This window comes from Mus pahari, chromosome 3 (genome assembly GCF_900095145.1).
Source record: "Mus pahari chromosome 3, PAHARI_EIJ_v1.1, whole genome shotgun sequence".
Classification (NCBI taxonomy): Eukaryota; Metazoa; Chordata; class Mammalia; order Rodentia; family Muridae; genus Mus; species Mus pahari.
Genome location: NC_034592.1, coordinates 118710525 through 118731520, shown reverse-complemented (window position 1 = coordinate 118731520; position 20996 = coordinate 118710525). Strand labels below are relative to the sequence as shown.

The window sequence follows — 20996 nt, the reverse complement described above, 5'->3', positions numbered from 1 at the left end:
GAGGAAATGAAAAGTAATCCAACTGTTTTGAAGCCCAACTTGGTGGGTTTTCATGGATCTGAATCCAAGACCCAGCCATTACAATCTTAGTTAGACAAGAGAAATAAAAACAGACAGAGTCTTGTAGAGAGAAGTACAGCGGTGCTCATGAGGACTTTGCCCTCAACAGCCTAAGATTGGAAATGTCTATACACGCAAACAAACTGGTATATGCACGTGACTACTACTCAGTAATTTTATTAAAAAACAAACAAACAAACAAAAAACAAGCTACCAAAAGCATGGGAACTGCAAAAAACAATGATGTCTAAAGCAGAAAGCCAGACAAAAAGAATACAAGATTCTATTTAGCAAAAGCAAAATGAACTCTACAGTAACATCAGCAAATTGATGGTTGGTTGGCTAGCTATGAATCTGGAGTACTGTACGACAAGAGAGCTCAAGCCAGGGCTTGGGAGTAGAAGAAATGTTTAATATTATTGCTGTGGCATTGGAGACACTGGTGAACACAGGCACTGAGATTTATAAATGGAAAAGTACACTGAAAACAGATGCATATTATTGCACGTAAATTATCACTCCATCGTGCTAACACTTTCAGGTGGTCCAGTGAAATTTTTCACGAGATTTAAGACAATGTTAAGAACGATCTGATATGATATGAATGCAGGCTTACATGGTATTTATAAAATTCAGTTTGAGTTATCAGGCAGGGGAAAGGAAGATAATCTCTCATGTAGAATATGATTTATAAGTTTCAGTGCGTTGACCCATCAGCACTCACTGACACTGCTGAAATCTAATGAATGTGACATTGCCTACTTGAGATGGGTTTGAACTGGAAGGTTATTCAGAATGATACCTGTATTTACTTTGGTCTTAAACTGAGCTTTAAAAGCTGTGTGAGGAAACTATTCAGCTAAGCAGGGCTACTTCACACAGATGCAAAGTCACGTTACTATTTCTCTGCAAAACAGTTAAGACTTTGGGCAGCTTACTGAAATTAGGAAGCTTTGAGAGCATCGTCTATTGAGACTGAAAGTGTTTGGAAAGCACAGTAACAGGAAGTAAGAGGAGATTGTGAGAGATAGTGCATCCAATGACCAAGAGAATGAGACCTAGATGAGGTGAACATCCGTGTCCACCTGCCCTTCACCACCCCACAAACACACAGCCACAACCCTCATCCCCACTCCCATCTACCTCCCACCACCCAGCTCCAACTCCCAAGTCCCCCCCCACACACTCTTGTGTCAATATACCCCCAGAATTTCTGAAGCCTAACTCTGGTTCATCTCCTGAAGAGCCTTTGAAAGCAGAGCTTTTAGGACCCCTCTCCCCAGTGCCTCTGCCCAGCCAGAGATGTCTTTCTATCAACTTCCCAGGATGCTTCCTCCTCTTACTGCTGGTTTGGGAACTATACACTGAAAGTCAACAGGACATCTTGCTCTCCTGGGCCAATGGCCCAGATGTAGAATAATCAAACCCATAAATTAAGTAAAAAGAAGTCTAATTAATTTATTCTACCAACTATGCTCCCAGTTACAACAGTAAAGATGTTAGGAGAAAGTTGAATGTTTCTCAGAAAGTAGTATGTTACTTCTTCAGGTACCTCCTGTATTAATGAGTTTACCTCAGTTCTTAGATTATTCAATCTCTATATTTCTGACATTATTTATGTTGCTCTTTAACAGCAAAAGTGAATTAAATATGCTCTGTTGATAAAAGACAGAAATGATAGCTCAAACTGAAGGACATTTTCCAATGTCAAGGGACAGAGCCCAAGACAAGAGAATGCCAAGGGAAAGCTAGAAGACAAAAGATGAAACGTCACTAAATGCCTGAAAACCAAGAAAGCCATTCACAGTTCAGAAGAGAAGCAGAAAGTCCTCTGAGGAAAGGAGATGATGTGGAGAGATTAATAGAGAATAAGAGGAGAGTCAGACACATGGTAATAAGACTGCTTCATAGAGAGACCTCATGGTCAAGTGGGCCTGAAACAGAAAATATGGCCAAGAAAATGTAAGAGAGGAAACAGGAGAAGGAGGAGGAAGAAGAGGTGGCTATTAGGCTAAAAAGGACCTATTCTTTATTTTTACTTTTTAAACAGAAGATTTAACAAAAGATAGAGCAATGTGAGGAAGAGAATAACATTTAATATAATTCTCCTCTTATCTCCTGGATGAAAATCCAACTCCAGTGGGTTAGATGGTGTCTCCACAGATGATAATTAGGGAGTATGGAGGCGCACAGTTCAAGGAACAGTTAACCCAGTGTGGTGGGGACCTCAAGGCGGCAGGAGCTTGCAGCAACTGATCACTGTCATATCCACAAACAGGAAGCAGAGGGACCAGTGGATGCACGGTTTCTAGTGCTCGGCTCACTTTCTCGTCCTTCTCTAATAACCAGAGAATAACAAACAGCTCTCTGCCCCAAGCTGCTTTCAACCCGCACAGCCTGATTCCTAAGACCTATGAACATCATGTCGTCTTACAGCAAGCAATAGGGGACTTTTCACACACTGTTAAATTAAGACTTTTAAGATATGGAAGCAACCCTACATTTTCAAGGTGGCCCAGTGTGATCACAAGGGTCCTGAATAAAGACCACAAATCAAAGGGAAGGCGGGGGCTCAAAATGGGTTTGGCAACGGAAGTGAAGGCAGGGTGATGAAGGCTTGAGTTCCTGCGGCAGCCAGGGAGCTGCTTCTCCCTTTGAACCCCCAGAAAAGACACAGTCACCCATGCCTATTTTAGATTCCCAAATTCCCAAAGGTAAGGTATTGTGGTAGTTTCTTTCCCAGATCCTTTCAAAAGACACTTGGGCAAAAGCAACTGAAGGAAGGGGAATTCACTTTAGGGCACAGCTCAAGGAACATTAACCCACTGTGGTGGGGACGTCAAGGCGGCAGGAGCGTATAGCTGATGGTGATGTCACATCCGCAATCAGGAAGCAGAGGGAACAATGGATGCACGGTTTCTAGTGATCAGCTGGTTTTCTCTATTCTATGCAGTCTACGCTCTCCTGCCGAGGGAATACTCTCACCCATAATTAATATGGGGCTTCTCACAGAAATTCACAATGGGGGGGGGTAATCGTGATAACCACCAAGGAGTTTCTCTATCAAGCTCACAATAATAACCATCCCGTTTATGACAATTTCTTATAGCATCAATAGCAAACCGATACCGGAGTTTTACAGATGCTGGGTTGAACTAAAGCGCATTGTACCCCGGGAGAACATCTGTCTGTGCTTTGCTGGATTGTCTAATTAACTAGATGATGAGTTACATCTGTTTGTATAAAACTGGAAACTAGACACAGGGCAGACCCAAGAAAGCATGCCCTAAACACTAACCGCTGTGAGCTGTTTCTTTTATTGGGTTAGCCCCTTGTATGATTCATACCAACCAAGGAACAAAGGACAGATAAATCAGTATGATGGCGTTCCCTGACTCTGTTTTCCTCTCCTAAAATACCTGGCTGGAGCCAAGTGCTCAGCTGTGGATACAGTGCTTGTATGTCTGAGCTGGATGTTCTACAAGCAAATGTCCTCCATCACCTGTCTCAAGTTGTGGGGAAGCTGAATCTATGCGTCAGATTTTTCTTACACTCTAAATCACCAATGTAGCCAGTCAGCTCTATAAAACATTCTGGAATTTATTTTAGAAAAATCACTGTGTTCCTGCAGCTGGAAGGGATTATTAAAGTGCTAAATGTTAAGGCTGTTACTGAAAAATGGCCAGACACATGGAAATAAGTTTAAAAAAATAAAGAGAAAAAAAAAAACACTTTGATATAATCCTTCTGTTAATTCAACCCTTAAGGCAAGATGGTAGAAGAAATTCGGCTTATCTCATTTACACAGACAAGTGGCTTTTCTCTATATGGATACAACTGACCAACAGTTGGTACTAAAAGGTGGTTCTCCAACTCACTACACAAAAAAAGTGAGGAACAAACCAACACAGAAGTTAAGACAAGGTCCTTACAGGATTCTACAAATATCATTGAGAAGGGACAGAGTTGGTGTATATAACATCTACTCAGAGTTAATATAGACAATAATTAGAAAATAACTAACAGTTACTCCCTGCACTGAAGAATAATGCCAAAAGGCAGTTACACTAACACAAGATACCCTAGAGGGAGCAAAAGACATACATGCTACCACAGGATATCCTAAAGAGAGCAAACAACATATATGCTATCACAGGATATCCTAAAGAGAGCAAATGACATATAGGCTACCACAGGATATCTTAAAGAGAGCAAATGACATATAGGCTACCACAGGATATCCTAAAGAGAGAAAATGGATTTTGAGTTATAGCAATTAGGAAAGCTTCAAGATGGTTAGGACCTTGGGAAAATCTTCAGACAGGCTGGATATACACAGGAAGAGAGAAGGAGATGCTCTACTTGTAACAGAGAATCAGCTTAGGAGCTGCATCTTGAATTTTCTGTTGAGGCTGAAGATACAAACCTTACATAAATTGTGGGTCTTTGTTCCATCGGATTTATAGTGCACTCAAACACATAACAAGATTCAAGAGAAGATTAATTGGTATTTCCTTCTATTCCATTGAGGCTTAAAATTAAAAAAAAAAAGGGGGGGGTGGGGGAGTGGTGACCATTACCCATACTTCTCTACTTCATGTGACATACGACATGAATATACAGATGGAGGGAGCTGCAGCCTCTGAGAACATCATTAAATATTTAAGTAATGGTAAGTGTCAGATACTGCTGTAAACACAGTGGAAAGCACAGATTTATCACCTAAATTGATTTGTCAGAAAATCTGCGTTCTGAGTTATTTTTGTCAGAACTAGCTTCAGCAAGTACTGATGAAAACTGCTCTCAGGGACAAGCAGCACTAAATTGAGGACTCGGTAGACAGACACAAACGGATTTTTCTGCCATATAGGTAGCTAACGGTACAATGCTCTTAAAAAGAAAAAAGCAGTCTCTGGGTCTAAAGAAAAAAATTTAATGAGTCAAGGTTGAATCCGGGGTCAGTTTAGATACATAAGGAAACATTTACTTCTAGAAACGGGCAGGATATTTCTTTACATTCTTGAGTAAAATAACAAACTTTTTAGGAGATAAAGCACCTTTGAAAATCAATGCAAAAGCCTACATAGTACCCTGGGGAAAAATCCGAGAACTGGGCTCAATAGGCAGTGGATTTTTCTCATCGAAAGATGCTGAATCAAGCCACACTGTTCTTGCCTCTGCATTCTCCAATAAAACAGAACATGGTAAGTGGCTTTTGGCAAAGCTGTCTGGCTTTATCAAAGGTGAGGCTCATCTTCCTCTTCCTCCAGGGTCCTAAAGATATTCACAAAAAGAACAAATGCCGACACGCGACACGCCCCCTCCCCGCCACCACACACAAACAACTCAGGCCTTGAGATCCTTTTACGGAATGGAGTTTGAACATGTTGAAGTCCCTGAGTAACTTTATGGTACCAATGTAGCCTTCCCTTTAGCTTTCGCCTTTTGACTACATTGTAGCTAACAAAACTATGGGCACCTGACATTTCTAATGAGTTATTTTCTGGATAGCCCAGGATTTACACAACTCTCAGTGTCTAAATGGATCTGTGAACTTTCACTTGGCAGACATTTCTGCACACAAATGTAACATGCCACTGGATAAGAGCTTTCTACTTGTAGGAAGTGTCTGTCTGAGTGCTGACTTACATTGCAGACTCTGCCAAGAAGTGACTGAACCTACCAGAAACTTCCCAGAACAGAGGCAGGGAACTGGGTGCTTTTTCCTCTTTCCAGACACACCAACTGACAGCAGAAAGGATGGCTCAAGAGACCCTGATTACCACGAGCCCTGCCCATCTGTATTTATATTAACTCAACAATTAGTTTGCATGATCTAAGAATCAATAGAGTCACTGGCTTCCAAACCACTGCACTCTGAAATTTTCATAAACAATGCTGAGGGGAGAAATACGAGACGGAATTACTGAGGAGCCTGAAGGTCACCCCAACCCCCAACTGCCACTTCTTTTCCTTCACGAGTTCACTGCTATCTAGGGAGAGCATTTAAGGTTAAAAGCTCAAAGCACAAACATTGCAAGTCTCAGCTTGCAGAGGTTTTTCTATGTTTTGCTTTGTTGTGATTTTAACAAAAATCAACTGCCTCGAATTTACCAATTACAGGTTGTATGCTGTGTCAGAGGGGAAAAAGCAGCTTGCCACAGGTAGTCTCCATATTTCAATTCAGAGAGCTGAAGTGGGGCACCTGCAAGCCAGGCTGTCCAGAGATGATGCTGAAGAGTCTGTGCTGAACACAAATCAAACAGCACATTAAAGGGCTCCTGGGGAGTGGGACACAGCATGAGGGCAACACAGAGGTAGTGGGTGAGCACCTGGTGGTGGCCATGGCGACAGCCAAAGGAAGAGTTGATCTGAGCCTTGAGTGAGGTCACCCACACTGGCAAGTGCTGAGAACGGCTGCTATGAGTCACAGCCCCCTGGCTACACTGCTCACAAGGGACCAGAGATGACAGCAGGTATTACCTCACCTCCATTTCAGAGTCACACTCACCAGTGCACAGCCGCTACAATGCCCTGGTGCAGAGTAGGTAGAGTCCATGAAATTAAGAGGAACACGCTCTGCAATTATTTCATCTCATGGGCAGTAGGGTCCCTGAGCTGGCATCAGCACCCCCTACGCCTCACTCTCACCTGTGATGCCTGTGAGAAGCGGCAGAGTGAACTAACTCCAGATCTGCAGACAGCCTCTGTAACAGTCCTCCCCACAGCAGCTTTATCTTTGGACAGGATGGTAAAGACAGGTAATTATCATTAAGCCTTGCCCACCTATCTCCTGCACGGTCTACCCTGGCAACTGCTGCATCTGTCCTGGCCTCCAAGCCACTGGAGAAGGCTGTTAAAATAAACCCTCCCTGACCCTATCTTGAAAATCTAAATCTCATACACTGTGGCGAGCTAGCAACACTCTGTTATCTGCAGAATGCTGGTCCCTTGCATATAACTGCTCTTTACTGTATAATTGTGCACAATATCTCTCCAACAGGAAACGGTCCCTGGAGTTCTCAGGCCAGTGCCCCTATCCAGCTTTAATATACAGTTGTAAAAGTTCTTCCCGAAACCTTAAAAACTCTCTCACAATGTTATGCTCTATCCACTTATAAATCGTTAAAACAAAAAACAAACAAAAACAAAAATAAAAAACAAAAACAAGCTTATTAGATCACATGTTGTTTCAAAGAAACATACAGTAAGATCATTTTTGCTCAAGCATGTAAGGTTAGTCATGGTTCAAACAAAACTAAAGGATTTACCTTTTATAACTTACATTCTTTCAAGGATTGTAAGATATTCCTAACTAACGACACAAAGGATGAAAACCATGAAGTACTTTTCTAACACCATCTGGGGCTAATTATTCTATATGATCTTTAACTTTCATACCTCAACATCACTCCCACATTCATGAATATGTATGAGTTCCACTAAAAACATTTTATAAAATAATCAAGTCTCCAACACGATGAATAAAAATATATTTTCAAATTGCTACAAAGTATATTTTCATTCTTACTCAAGAAGAAAAAAACTTTTTTAAAAAACATGTCTCTTAATATAATTGAACCAAAAATGTGGGCAACTGAAATAAAATAAATAACTTCCTGCATCATGCCTTCATTAATTATAAACAAGACAAAAATAAATCTGCTTTTCGTGATCATTCCTGTATGATGAGATTACCTCACGTCACCTGGGCTTTCTTGTGTTACACTGACATATTCAAGGGAAACATTATGAAGAGAGTTCTCAAATGTTAAAAATAGATCATATTTCTCAGAGTGGTTTTATATTCATAACAAAATTCGGCAAAAAGTACAGCTATTTCCCATATGCCTCCAGGGCTGCATACACAACGTCCAATAATAAACAGAAGAGTCCCATCAGTCAATCAAAGGGTATCCATATGTGCCTTATGGAAAAGCTACAGGAGTTACCGTTAAAGTTGGGAAAATTTTTCAAAAAGAAATAATAAAATAAATCTGTATCAGATTATTGTCAGAAACAGTACAAAATGATAATGTCTAATAAACTTTGTTAAAATGTGTCATATTATTAGAAAAGAAAGAAAAATAATTCATAATCCCATACTCTCTGAAGTTTGGGTGGTTCACGCAGTTTTGAGAAACTGCATCTACTTGCACCTGCTCTTGAGAAGAACACAGAATAACTTATCAGAGCTGCTTGAATCCGACCTTCCCATACCCACAACACCACTTTTCAGTACCCTTTCTTACCTAGAGAGGAGTAAGCTTTACCCAGTCATAGATGGGCTTCTGTGAGCATGTCCGAGGCAGGTGCTGTACCCAGGGCAGTCAGTTCTGGGCAGGCGCTCTCCTTCCAGAACAGGAGGAAGGAGCAGGAGTCTTGGATGAGCAAGCCCACACACGCAGCAAAGGCAACAGGGAACAAAAAAAGTCCCACCCCTCAGTCAGACTGAGAGGCAGGGCAAACACTGCCCTTGGCCAGAACAAAATAGACAGACAGCGACTGAGAAGGACTCTTTCAACTATTCTAAGCAGAACAGCAAATAGAGCAAATGCTTTTTACAGGCTGGAGGAACGCTGCCTGGGATTGAGAGAGCAGCCAGGAACAGGACCAGAAGTGCTTCTTAGATAGAAACTAGTGTCCATTACAAGAGGAAATGTAGAAACTGCACCTGCATTCCTTTAAAAGAGCAAACAAACAAAAAAATAAAACCTTAACATCTAGTCCCTAAAGGAAAAACGTCTGCAGTGCAGGAAATGGGGACATGGGAAAGCCTGTTTAGAATCTCGCTCTGATCTGCCTGCCAGTCTTCTGCCCATGTTGCTCCTCTATAGGACCTTGAGGGTGCCAAAAAGGACATGGAACATGTAAGTCCTAAGTGTCTGGCGGTGCAGGTATAAAGAGAGGTCAATGTGAACTCCAGTCTAAAAGAAGCTCTAGAATTAACTTTCTGTCATGCGGAATACAACTCTATGTTAAATAAACAAACTAATGCATATACTTATACAAGTCCCCAGATGCGCCCATCTGTAAGTGCTAACTTTACAATAAACATGTCAGCATTTCCAAACTGCACCAAGTAATACAGAATGAATAACAATATTTCAGGTCAAAGTTTACAGCAACTAGCCTATATGAATATAAATAGGTTTATAAATTGCGAGATTTCAAGTGTGTGATAACTGCCTATTGCCAATGAATCGATTAGATAGGATGTCTTATGCTTTGTTTCCCAGACTTATTTAATCACGGGCCTCTTCATTGAGAATATCCAAGGAGAACACTATTTACAATACCAATTTGGAAAATGCTTATAACTCTACATTCCATCTTCTAACTTTTAGTTCACCATGCTGACACTGAGATAATATCTTTAAAACGTCACGGAACTGGGTCCCTCATGTGTCCCAACTTGCAATAATATCTCTGATAAAACAGTATAGTCAATTTCTACATACTTCAGGGCCTAAGATTTTTACATTTTTCCCTCAAACGCTGGCATATGAAAAGAAAGCATGCTGTACAGATGTTCGATGACTATTATCTTAGTAATCTGTCAGATTACCTAACAAAAGGAGCTTGAGTGGATATTTTTGCTCACAGAGTATACTCACAGAGAAACGTTATGGTTTCTGAGGTAGCTGATCACAGAGTCCACCGTCGGGGAGAACAGAGTAATGAATAGTGATACTTAGCTTCGTCCTCTTTCTGCCTTCAAGAACCAAGGTTAGGGCATGATGCCACCCACCTAAGGGTGGCTCTTCCATCTCACTCAACCTAACCAAGACAATCCCTCACAGCATAGTCAGAGGTTTGTCTCCTAGATGATTCTAGGTCCTGTCAAATCGATACCAGTTAGTAACCACCATGGTCACTAACTACTTTGTAATGGCAAATCTGAAAGATAACATGGTATCCATACACAAGAATTGGTATATCTCCTTTGACACTGCAGCTGCCACAGTGGGCATGAGGCTGAGTTGTGGTAACCTGTTTTCCTCAAACACTGAAGGCTAAATGACAGAGACTGACACTGAGCTAATGTACCCTCTGGAGTGGGCACTACATATGCTGAAACCAAGTCTGGAACAATCTTTAAAACCACCACCCAAACACAATATAATACACTTTGCATCCATATGTGCACATTTCAACCATACTGGTGCACAACCGAGAAGCCAACTGTCAAACCTGATTCCCACTGCAAGCACTTCATGTGTCCCAAGCCCCAGAGTCCTGCAGTCCTCACACAACTCCAGAAATCCCTACATGGCTACTGTTCTAATTGAAAGAAGACAGGAATGTGGGCAGACCTTCCAGAACAATACAGAGCTCCAGCAGGAGGTTCTCCCTCAATCTCCTTCCTTAAAAACAGAAGTGAAGTTCCACAGTAATGCACATGCTGAACAGACACAAGTTCCTGGGTTTAAGCCCCAGCACCATCCTTTTTTTTTTTCATTAAAAAAAAAAAAAATTAAAATATAGGGACTGGAGAAATGGCTCAGCAGTTAAGAGATCATGTTGCATTTATAGAGGACCCTGGCTCAGTTAGTTTCTAATGCCCACATGGCAGGTCACAACCACCTCTAACTCCAGTCCCAGGGGATCCTGGGTCCTCTTCTGGCCTCCTGAAGTACTAGGCAAATACAGGGCAAATATACATACATGCAGGCAAAACACTCACACAGCAAATTAAATAAATAAATATTAAAAAATAAGTAAAATTGAGAACTTCCTAACCCACTTTTACTCTTCTAATTTTCTAATAGGAACACATAAGCTTATCCATGGAAATGTACTTTTACACACTAATCCACTACCAAAAACGAGGAATCCAGTGTGAAGCACCACACGTCTAGGATGGCTATCCAAATGATACAGAAGTTCAGTGACAGTCCTGTTAGTTATAATATGAGCTGTTTTTTATTTTCAATTTTTAAATAACACATTTTATTTTAAAATTAACTTAAAAATCCATCTTTTGTTTTTCGAAACAAATATTATATCTTTAATTCCCAAATATAGCTTCTAGTGAATAAATAGCATCATAAATAAAATATTCTACTAGAAATGCTATCAGATGTTGAAAATAATATTTTATTTTTAAAATAAGGAAAGAAAGAGCAAGAAATGCTAACTGTTAAAGAAGAGGACATGCAAGGTTAGGAACGAGGGCCAAAAGCTAATTGTTCCTCTAGTGCTAAGTCTGCCATGTATTTTTTTAATGATAAATAAATGCATAGAATTTATTCAATATTAATAGTGTAAAATTTAATATGAAGTGTCAAAGCTTCTACTCTAAATGCCTTTTCTACACATTCAGAAGCTCACTGAGTTTCATGGACTTTTTGGTCTAGTTAATATTGGTGTATGTTTTCATTTATCTGCAAGGGTTTTTAATAATAAAGCTTATAAAATTATATATATTCATATATATAATTTAAATATAAAATTACAAAGAAATGATTAGGGGAGCTATAGGATGTTGAGCCAATGGCCTAATTTCCCAAAATCTTAGTTGTTTTAATCTGGAAAGTAGAACTGAAATCACTTTCCTCACCAGGGCACATGAGAATCAAGAAAAAAAAACCACAAAGCCAAAAGCTTGAGATGTGTGTGATGCATGCATTGCAGTGCTCTAGCATACTGAGTGCTCAGCCTGCTTACTGAGGGCACCCAGCTGCAAAAGAAGAGGTCACACCCACACCCACTCTTTATTGTTAAGACTAGTGGGGTGCCATTAACTGGATATAGGCCAGGATAGTGGCAAAAGCTCCTTAGGAAAGTAACATGAGTTCATTTAGCATGTTCAGGCTACAGAAGGTAACATGAATTTCCTCCCTCTGGCCTGCTGCCAGTCTGGGTGGCATCTGCCCTTCTCCCTGTTTAGATGGCTGACTCATGGGTGCCCATCGAGTGAGTTATCCCTCTGTTGTGGTTCTCAGCAGCCATGTGGCTCTGCGCTCCGTTGCTGTATTTTCTTGGGCTCCCTGTTTGTATGTTCTTTTGCTCTGATGATTTCAACATAATATATTCAAATGTGAACTGAAAGCCTATAGCCTATGGTATTCTGAGCATAATAAAAGCATCACCCTTCTTGCCAATATGAAAAATGAGGAACATGACCGAGAGATTGGAGAAGAGGGAAGCGCGGGAGTGCTATCTTAATCTCATATCTTGGCATCAATAAATACTCTCTAAAACTAATAAATTCTACAAATGATGAATTTCATACTGCTATTCACATTAATAATGACTTGCTACCACAAAAAGTCCTGAAAACTAAAAAACACAACATAAACAAATTACAGGAAAAGCGGAAATAGACAAGCACCTACAGAAGAAATGAGAAGCAGCTCTCCAGCTCTGCCCTCCACCCAAGGACTCTGCCTTGCCCTTTACTGTGCAAACCCTCAACTGTCAGGACTCTCAGACAGGGTCCGACTACTTAGCACTGGCTGTCCTGGAACTCACTCTGTACCCTAGGAAGGTCTTGAACTCAGAGATCTGCCTCCCTGGTCTTATCAGTACTGGGATACTGGGATTAAAAGTGACTCTGATTTCTCTGCATTCCACTTAATTTGGCAGCTATCCCTCTGAGGTTTAATACCAGGATTTAAACCACTTCTTCTGTTTAGTTAAGAATTTTGCCACACTTACCTTCATTTTCACGGTTTCAGACAAAAAAAAAAAAAAAAAAAAAACGAGACACCTTCACACAACAGCTCTTCACAAAAGCCTCCCACTTACCTCATGTTCATTTCCTTGTTTCCCACACAGGCTAGTCTCAAACTCACAAAGTAGCTAGGGATGCCCTTCAACCTCTGGGGTCCTGGAAGTGCAGACCTGTGGCCACGCCCACTCCTTCCTTCCTTATTGTCTTTGTTAGGCCTACCTCAGGTTTCTTGGTTGCGGTTGTTTGTTTGGTTTTGTTTTTGTTTTTTGTTTTTTTTTTTTTCAGGTATCAAGATGATGTCCATTTGTTACTGATTATACAGTAGAACCTTGAAATAAAACAAATATCTTTACACTGTATAAAAATGACTTTAATACAGGATAGGATTTTGTGAGCTTTTTTTCTTTTCATTGTTTTATTTTATTTATTTACTTTACGTTTCTGTAGCAGTCCCCTCCCTCCTCTTCTCCCACCCTTCTTCTTTCACTCCCTCCCCCCTGGGTATCAACCTCCCCTCCCCTCGTTGCTGCTAAGCATCCCGCATAGCCTACAAATGATAATTTTCCACAACCCTTCCAGCTCCAGGTTTGATGATATCAAACCGGTAACAAGGAACATAAAATTGGCTGTGGTGGGGATAGTTCCACCACAGAAATTGGCAAATAGTTCAAATCAGGCTGGTCCCTGGCAGCACACCAGTACAAAGGCCTGTGCACCAGACAAATACTGGAAACAACAGCTGGTTTTAGAGGGGTGTTAAGTAAGAGTGCTTCCGCTTCTTCCCCTGGGGACAATACGTCTTTCAGGCTTTTTAAACAGTGAATTGATTCAGAGGGCTTAGCTTCCTTGATACTACATTTCAACAAGATGCACTACTGGTATTATTCACACTGCAGAGCCTGTGTGCACAAATGACCTGCGTTTCTAGAGTGAATACCAGTCTTTCCGGTTCTCTTGGATACATGCACATAGCCTGTTTAGCCCTAGTCGTCCTAAATAGTACATCTAACTTGGTGTTCATTATTATCATTACTGAGAATCGTTAAGAAAGCGCAAGTATATTTATTTATTGTGGTATGATAAATAAAACTTTTTAAAGATACAGGCGCAATCATCTCTACCTCCTCTCCTTCTTTTTCCACTCATTTCAAACACAAAGACATTTTAAAAAAATAATAATCACACCATTCTTTTCTCTAGCTCTCAGCTGTCTATAAATTAAAAGCAAAAAACAGTTATTTAGTGGTGTCCTTGATCCCTTTTAACAAAAATCAGTTCTAAAAATGATATCCACTATAATCAGTCAACTCGGTGGGACAGGAAAGAAAGGATGAAGGACAAATTATCAGTCAACATTATTATTTCACAGCATGGTAAAGCCAAGCTAAAAAGCACATCCAACTGGTCTACCTGAGCCATCTACCTAGTGGCCATGAAACAAAACCATTTCTCAGAAGGAAAAACAAGCATAGTAAAGAATAATTGAACATACCAGTGTCATCTGAGGCGGTACCGTCGCCAGTAGCTCTCTGATTCCTGGTGCTCTAAGCACCTCACTGCATTCCCGAGTTACTAAATTCTAATAATAATAATAGTAATATCACTTCTGTGCTTTATCTTACTGCTCACTGTCATCAAAGGGTGAGAAATCATTAGCTTTAAAAAACAGAAACGACAGGACAATACTCTTCCTAAATTCTCTCCTACCTAGGATTTTGTTTTTGTTAGTTTTGTTTGGTTGGTTTTGAAACAGGGTTTCTGGAGATCTTCCTGCCTCTGCCTCTCGAATACTGGAGTTAAAGGCTACCTAGTATTTTTAATGGGCTTGTTTTCATCTTTATTTATGTGTGTATCTATGTCCCCAGGTGCCCTTGGAGGCCAGAAAAGAGTGTCGAATTCCCCTGGAACTGGACTTGTCGGCAGCTGGGAGTCACCTAACAGGAGTACTGAGGACTAAACGCAGCACTCCTAACCTGTACACCAGTCCTCCAGCTCCTACCTGAACATGTCACTGCACTTCAGGAAAAGTGTGCCACCTTCAACAAAAAGAATGATGGGTGCTATTCAGAAGGCTCGACTTGATTTTTATCTCTTCATTCTGGAATCACAAAAAATGAATTGTGTTTCTCAGAATACAACTTTTGGATTGCCAACGCTTTATGCTCAAAGTCAAATGTTGTTATCACTGTAACACACTGGCAATCAACAGCTCACAACTTCAAGATAAGCCCACATCACCAATGGGGTAGTTATGAACACTGTATTAGAATCAGACTCATCGTGGTTGGAATCAGAGATTTAACTTTCAACAAGATAGAAACCTTCTACTGCTCAATATTCTCATTTCTAAGGTAGAGACAAAAACTATCTGCCTAAAACGGTCACTAGACTACTAAGAAACTCTATGAAAAGTACACAGCAAACTTTAATATACAGTAATTGCTCTCTATGCCCTTGAATCAGCTCAGCTACACAGGAGTTCATGGTGGCACCTTGCAATCACAGCAGTTTAAACAAGAGCATCTCAATTTGCAAGCTGTGCATAAATCAACAGAGGAGATTGTAAAGTGTGTAGACCATGACTGGGTCTTCTGGTGGAACCTAAGGTTCTGCATTCCTATCTAGTAATCGCTTAGAGGACACGGACAATGGTCCAGAGACTACAGTATGAATATCAGATATCCAACAGTAGATCTTATGACTCCTCTGGCAAGTCCAAGCATGCTAGAAAATATCTCAGCCTTGAGTCTACCACTCAACATGTCTTCCCTGCAAAACTACACAACTCGCGGTCAAAAGCATGAACCACTCAAGGTAACTGCTAAACATGGAATACAATTATGAGAAAAACCCAGAAACCTGTAGAAAGAAATTGAGATTTCAAATTAAATAAACCCAGCTTCAAACTCTAGTAGCTGTTTATATGACTTGGAATTAATTGTCAAATTTACCAAGTTAAGTTTCCTTACTTATAAATTGCTAATGATACTTAACCTAAAAATTTAAGCTATTTCAAATAAAAATATGCATTATTAAAAGACAGATTCTTACTTTGTAGACCAAGCATCTGTGGAATGTATTATGATTTTCCTGCCTCTGCCTCCCAAACGCTAAATTATGCCCAACTAGTAAGACATAACTCAGAAAAAATATGATATGTTAACATGCTCATACTCTCATGGGCTGACACACAATATGCAAAAGGAAGGTGACAGCTGCCTCTCCAACTCTGATGCCTCTGCTGGTGTCACTTGCTGCTTTAATCAACTGGCCTGCTGCTGGCCCTCAGCTCCAGAGGCCTCTCTCTCCAGCAAACTGTCTGAGGACTGGCCACTATTGAAGTTCCTTCCTATGCTATTCCAAGTTGCCATCCTAGTGATTTCCCATGGGAAGACAGTCTGCTCTCCTCGTCCTCAACACCTAAAGAGTGGAAACGAACTGTGCCACTCACACAGCTTTTCTTCACGCTGCCTGCCTCCTGTAGGCTTCTCCTCCCACACAGAGAAAAGAGAAAAAACAGAGGTGGTCTCCATCATGGTCTTGAAAACAGATTACAACATTATTTATTCAATTATCAAAATATTATTATAAGAAATCAGCCTGGAGTGGCGAGACAGCTCAGTGGTAAGAGGTGTTTGTCACCAACCCTGCATGCACCTCACAGATGGTGTGAGCTTAATTCCTGGGACCCATATGATGGAACAAAGGAACTGACTTCTGAAAGCTGTCCTCTATACACAACAGTGGCAGGTATGCACGTATACACATACACAAATAAATAAAAATAAATCGTAAGAGAAGTTTGTTACTAACTCCATGAAGATAATTCTCTACATTCTTTGTTAATTCTAAAAGTTGAAATGGTTTCTATTTATTTTTTTTTAAATTATGTATATACGTGTATGTCTGTTTTGTGGGTATGTACATGTGAGTACAGGTACCTGGAGAGGCCAAAAAGCATCTGATCCCCTTGGAGCTATAGTTTCAGTCTTCCTGACATGGGTACTGGAAACTGAACTTGGGTCCTCTGTAAGAGCAGTAGATCCTCTTTATGGTTGAGCCACCTCCCTTGTTCCTAGATACTTTTTTTTTTTTTGTAGAAATCTGTACATACACACACACACACACACAGAGAGAGAGAGAGAGAGAGACTTACTTCATGTTGTTTCCCCTCTTCAAACAGAAATCAAATTCTTCCAAGAATGAGTAGCATAATTTATTCACATGAATTTTTTGTATGCACTATGTGCTGGCACTACTGGGCACTAGAATACAGTGAAGAATAAACAGATTATGTATGTGCCATCACTACTTAAAACAGCTCCTACCTTATGTCCAAAGCAGGTCACACTGCCAACTAGCTTGGATCCAAAACCTAGCCCTGGCATAGCAGACGCTATAAGTCACCTCTACATGAACCACAGCAACACTGTTAAGAGAATAGAAGCGGTTGAAATCCTTTATTCTGCACTCAGAAAGCAACAGATGAAATCTGCCAGCGAGGTGGTGAGGGGTCTCCCACCCAAAGGTGCTATAACCATTATACCACACTTCCAGGCAACAGTGCAGCAGCAGCCCCTTGTGACATAGAGCTTGGGAGCACTTTAGTATCCATACACAGTCCCTGTATATACTTGGAATATGACCAGCCTCTTTTCCTAACTAGGAGTTACTTGGCAAGCTAAAGACCTATCAGAAGCTTCCAGATGTTCACCAGCACAGTAAACAGACAAAGATAGTCATTTTACCAGCCATGCAAGACATACTTAACACTGAGGTACCTGCTTACAGCTATGATATAAGATAATGGATACTAAATATCTACCTACAACCTTATCTTGAAAGTAGGAACGCTAAGCAAGAATTAAGTCTGTTACATTGGCCATCTTTAACTTGTTAATACATGGAGAGATAAAAGAGCTATTGCCTATACAATCATCTGAATTCATATAAATCACAGAAACTGGCAGATTTGCAGAATGTGAAGGATTCCACAAAGACATAATCAGGAGTTGGGGACACAGTTCAGTTATTAGAAGGCTTGTTTAACATACACAAATCCCTGGGGTCAACATCCATCAGTGCATTGCCTGCTATCTCAGATTCAGGATCTGACTACACAGTGTATCTGAGGCCAATATAGGATGAGATCCTGTTATAAACACAACAAAATACCTCCCCTCCCCTTCACTCCCCTCCCCTCCCCTTTACTCCTCTACCCACCCACACCCCCCCTCTCTGTCAGGAAATTATATGATCAAATGTGAGTAAAAACTTCAAATGTAAATTAACTCACTGTTTATATGGATGAGTCTTAATTATATCCATAAATTGTACTAAAACCTGGACACTAACAGAAACCCCTTCCCATCACATGAAAACATGATAAACTGTTTCTCCTAACCCGGCACATGAAAAGACACAATTTACATTTGCTGCACAGTCACTTTCGATTAATCCTGTGTTAACCACAGACTCCACCTATACAGAGACTGTCAACTTCAAACCAAAGAGGAGCTCTTGCCAGTGTCTCTGGCCTGAGTCTGTGTGTGCTCTAACGCATCACTGGCTGTGTGCTCCAATCACACAGGGTCAATATAAAACTACTGTCTAAGTAGTCTGGTTCAACATTAAAGGGCAGCCACACTTCTCAGATGTAATTTAAATAGAACCCACCCATAGTCCTCTCCACAAAGAAGCCCAGAAGTGTTATTAATGCATCAGTGAAGACTTAAGGCTCATACTTCATGCAGTATCTTTAAATGGCCTGACTGAAAACACAGGCCTGATTCCCGTCAACACCCCTCAGCTTCACCATCCTTAGGCAATTCTGAAGACAATGGATCTTCATGGTTTAGACAAGCTACCTCCAAAGTATGAAAGGCACTCCCACTGGTGAACCGTAATGTTAAGTGGTTTGCAGATTGAGTGAGGGAAGCCCAGAACCCCCCTGCAGAAAGTTGGACCAAAAATTTTGATCTGATGACATGGCGAAGTTTCTAAAAACCCTCTATCACTGTCTCTCCCTCCCTCCCTCCCCGACTCCCTCATCTCAACTCTGGATTTTGACACAGAGCAGCATGTACTTCACACTGAATAACTCCACCTCTTTCACTTTGCTTTTCAGGTAATGATGCAAGGCTTCCTATTTAAATACATTCATTTATGGTTACTACGCAATGAGATACGTTCAGTGGCAGCAGAATTAAAACTCTGAATGGCTGTCACGTGGGAAGGAACTTTAAGGATCCCTATAGGGTGTGACTGAAGTGGCAGGTTTGTGACTTGCTTTGTCACTTGGGATCCCTCTATCTCTCTGGAGATTGAGACATCATGAAGAGAGTTATCATGAAGACACGGAATGGAACAAAAGTTCAATGTGAAAGACTCACCAACAGATTACTGGAGTTTTAAATATATGCCTAGAGAGGAATCACCTTCTAACACAGCCCTCTGACCTATGACCTGGATCACAAGGAGAAGGGACTTCATGGATCTAGTACATGTGCAAAGAAAACCCTTTTTCTGTTTTGTTCCATAAAACAATCCAACAAATGAGAAGTATGATAATCTTTCCAGGAAGGAGGAAATCAAAGATACTATCCTGAATTCCATATTATAACTGTCTTCCTTCCTTCCCTATGGGCTAAGAATGTCGCTGAGTGGCGGGGCTTTCCAAGCAAGTGTGAGGCCCTGTATTCAATGCCTAGCACCGAAAGAAAGGAGGAGGCCCTACCTTCCTTACCACTTTAATATTTTTGTGGATTCCATACAAAATGTCCCCCTCGGGCATCTGTGTTCAAGGCCTAGCCTCCAACTGTTGGTGCAATCAAGAGGTGACTAGACCTTGAGGGGACTATCCACATGATGAGCTCAGACCTACACAGGCTACTCTTAGGAGGCAGAGCCACATTGGACATTTGTCCCTGGCCTTACGAGGCATCCAGTTCTTTGTTCTCTCCCTCCATCCACCCACGGCCTGGCCACCGTCACATGAGAACCTCTTCACTGCAAACAATAAGTACTCTGCCACTCCGCAGTCCCAAACCAACGGGCTAACTAATTCTGAGCCCAGGGCTAAAACAAGCCTTCTTGTCTTTAAGTTTATTACTGTCAAAGCATTAGAAAGCTGACAGATTCAGATGTCAAATACGTATTTGCAGTCAGGCATGTATTTCTTCCAATATGTTAACATCGTATCTGATTCACACAGCGTCCCAAGAACTGTTGTTTTCTTGAATTTTACCACAGCAAATTTAAATCAAAGTCATTTTATGTAAAGAATTTTAAAATGTGCTTGAAAACAAAACACAAATCTGTATCTCCTCTATTGTTTTCTTTGCATAATTTTTATTTATCATTAACTTATTTAAAATACCTTTATTTACGCATGTACCCTAATCTAACCACTTTAAACAAGGTAGTTAGTTATATTACCTCATATATACCTCATAAAACACATGAAGAAAGTCACGTCAGATTAATGTTTTAGGCTTAGTGCACTCTGCTACATTTAATGTGCATTTTGACTAAAATAAGAAGGGATGGAAGGGCAACATTGTGTGGTGACATGAACCAAGGACCTAAGAGTTCAACCAAAGCCATGCTCACTCTCTGGGAGCTGATCCTTTTGGATAAGCAACTTGATCATTGAGTCCCATTAGTTATCAGCATCCTGGAACACAACTAGAGCCCCCTGAGGAGAAAAAAAAGTCAAAGGACCCTGAAGCTAACATGAACAAAAATGGTTAACAATAAAATTAATACTGATTGCAAATGTAACCTTCAAGATGCCCAGAGCCCAGTAATCCCTTAAAGACCAGATAATAAGGTCTGATTGCTTCTGAATGTCACACATGCCTGTAAGAAGCAGCCCTGTAAATCGTCGACGCAAATGATGTACAAGGAATCCAAAGTTAATTTCTACAGCCTAAGCCGTTGTTTCCTCCACTCTCGAGTCTATCAAGTTAGCCCTTTATTTCCTGTATGCTTTATATGACCTGTATCACACTCAGAAAATGAGTCGGAAAAGCAGAACCTGTTCCCTTAGAGCAAACCTCTTGAATATTTGCATATCACAACCTTTTGTGTCTTAATTCCATCATCTGAGAATGGCATTATAAGTGCATTCCCCCTCTTCCTCCTCCTCCTCCTCCTCCTCCTCCTCCTCCTCTTGAGGTTGTTGAGAACTATATACAGCACATAACTAATACCACTGTTGGTGTTAGCTTCCTGAATAATGGTCACAGGTACCCTT

At 40.8% G+C, this 20996-nt stretch overlaps 1 protein-coding gene across 11 annotated transcripts in view; it reads right to left on the bottom strand.

Moving 5' to 3' along the window:
• The window catches only part of Plcb4 (phospholipase C beta 4), a 368815-nt gene that overhangs the window by 254620 nt on the left and 93199 nt on the right, over positions 1 to 20996 (bottom strand). Inside the window, exon 1 of one of the 11 annotated variants that reach the window (XM_029535871.1) lies at positions 16681 to 16811. The exons of the other annotated variants lie outside the window; for them this stretch is intronic. The gene's annotated coding sequence lies outside the window, so the exon portion shown is untranslated. Of the gene's footprint in view, positions 1 to 16680; positions 16812 to 20996 lie in introns of those variants that run through there. 11 annotated transcript variants of the gene reach the window in all.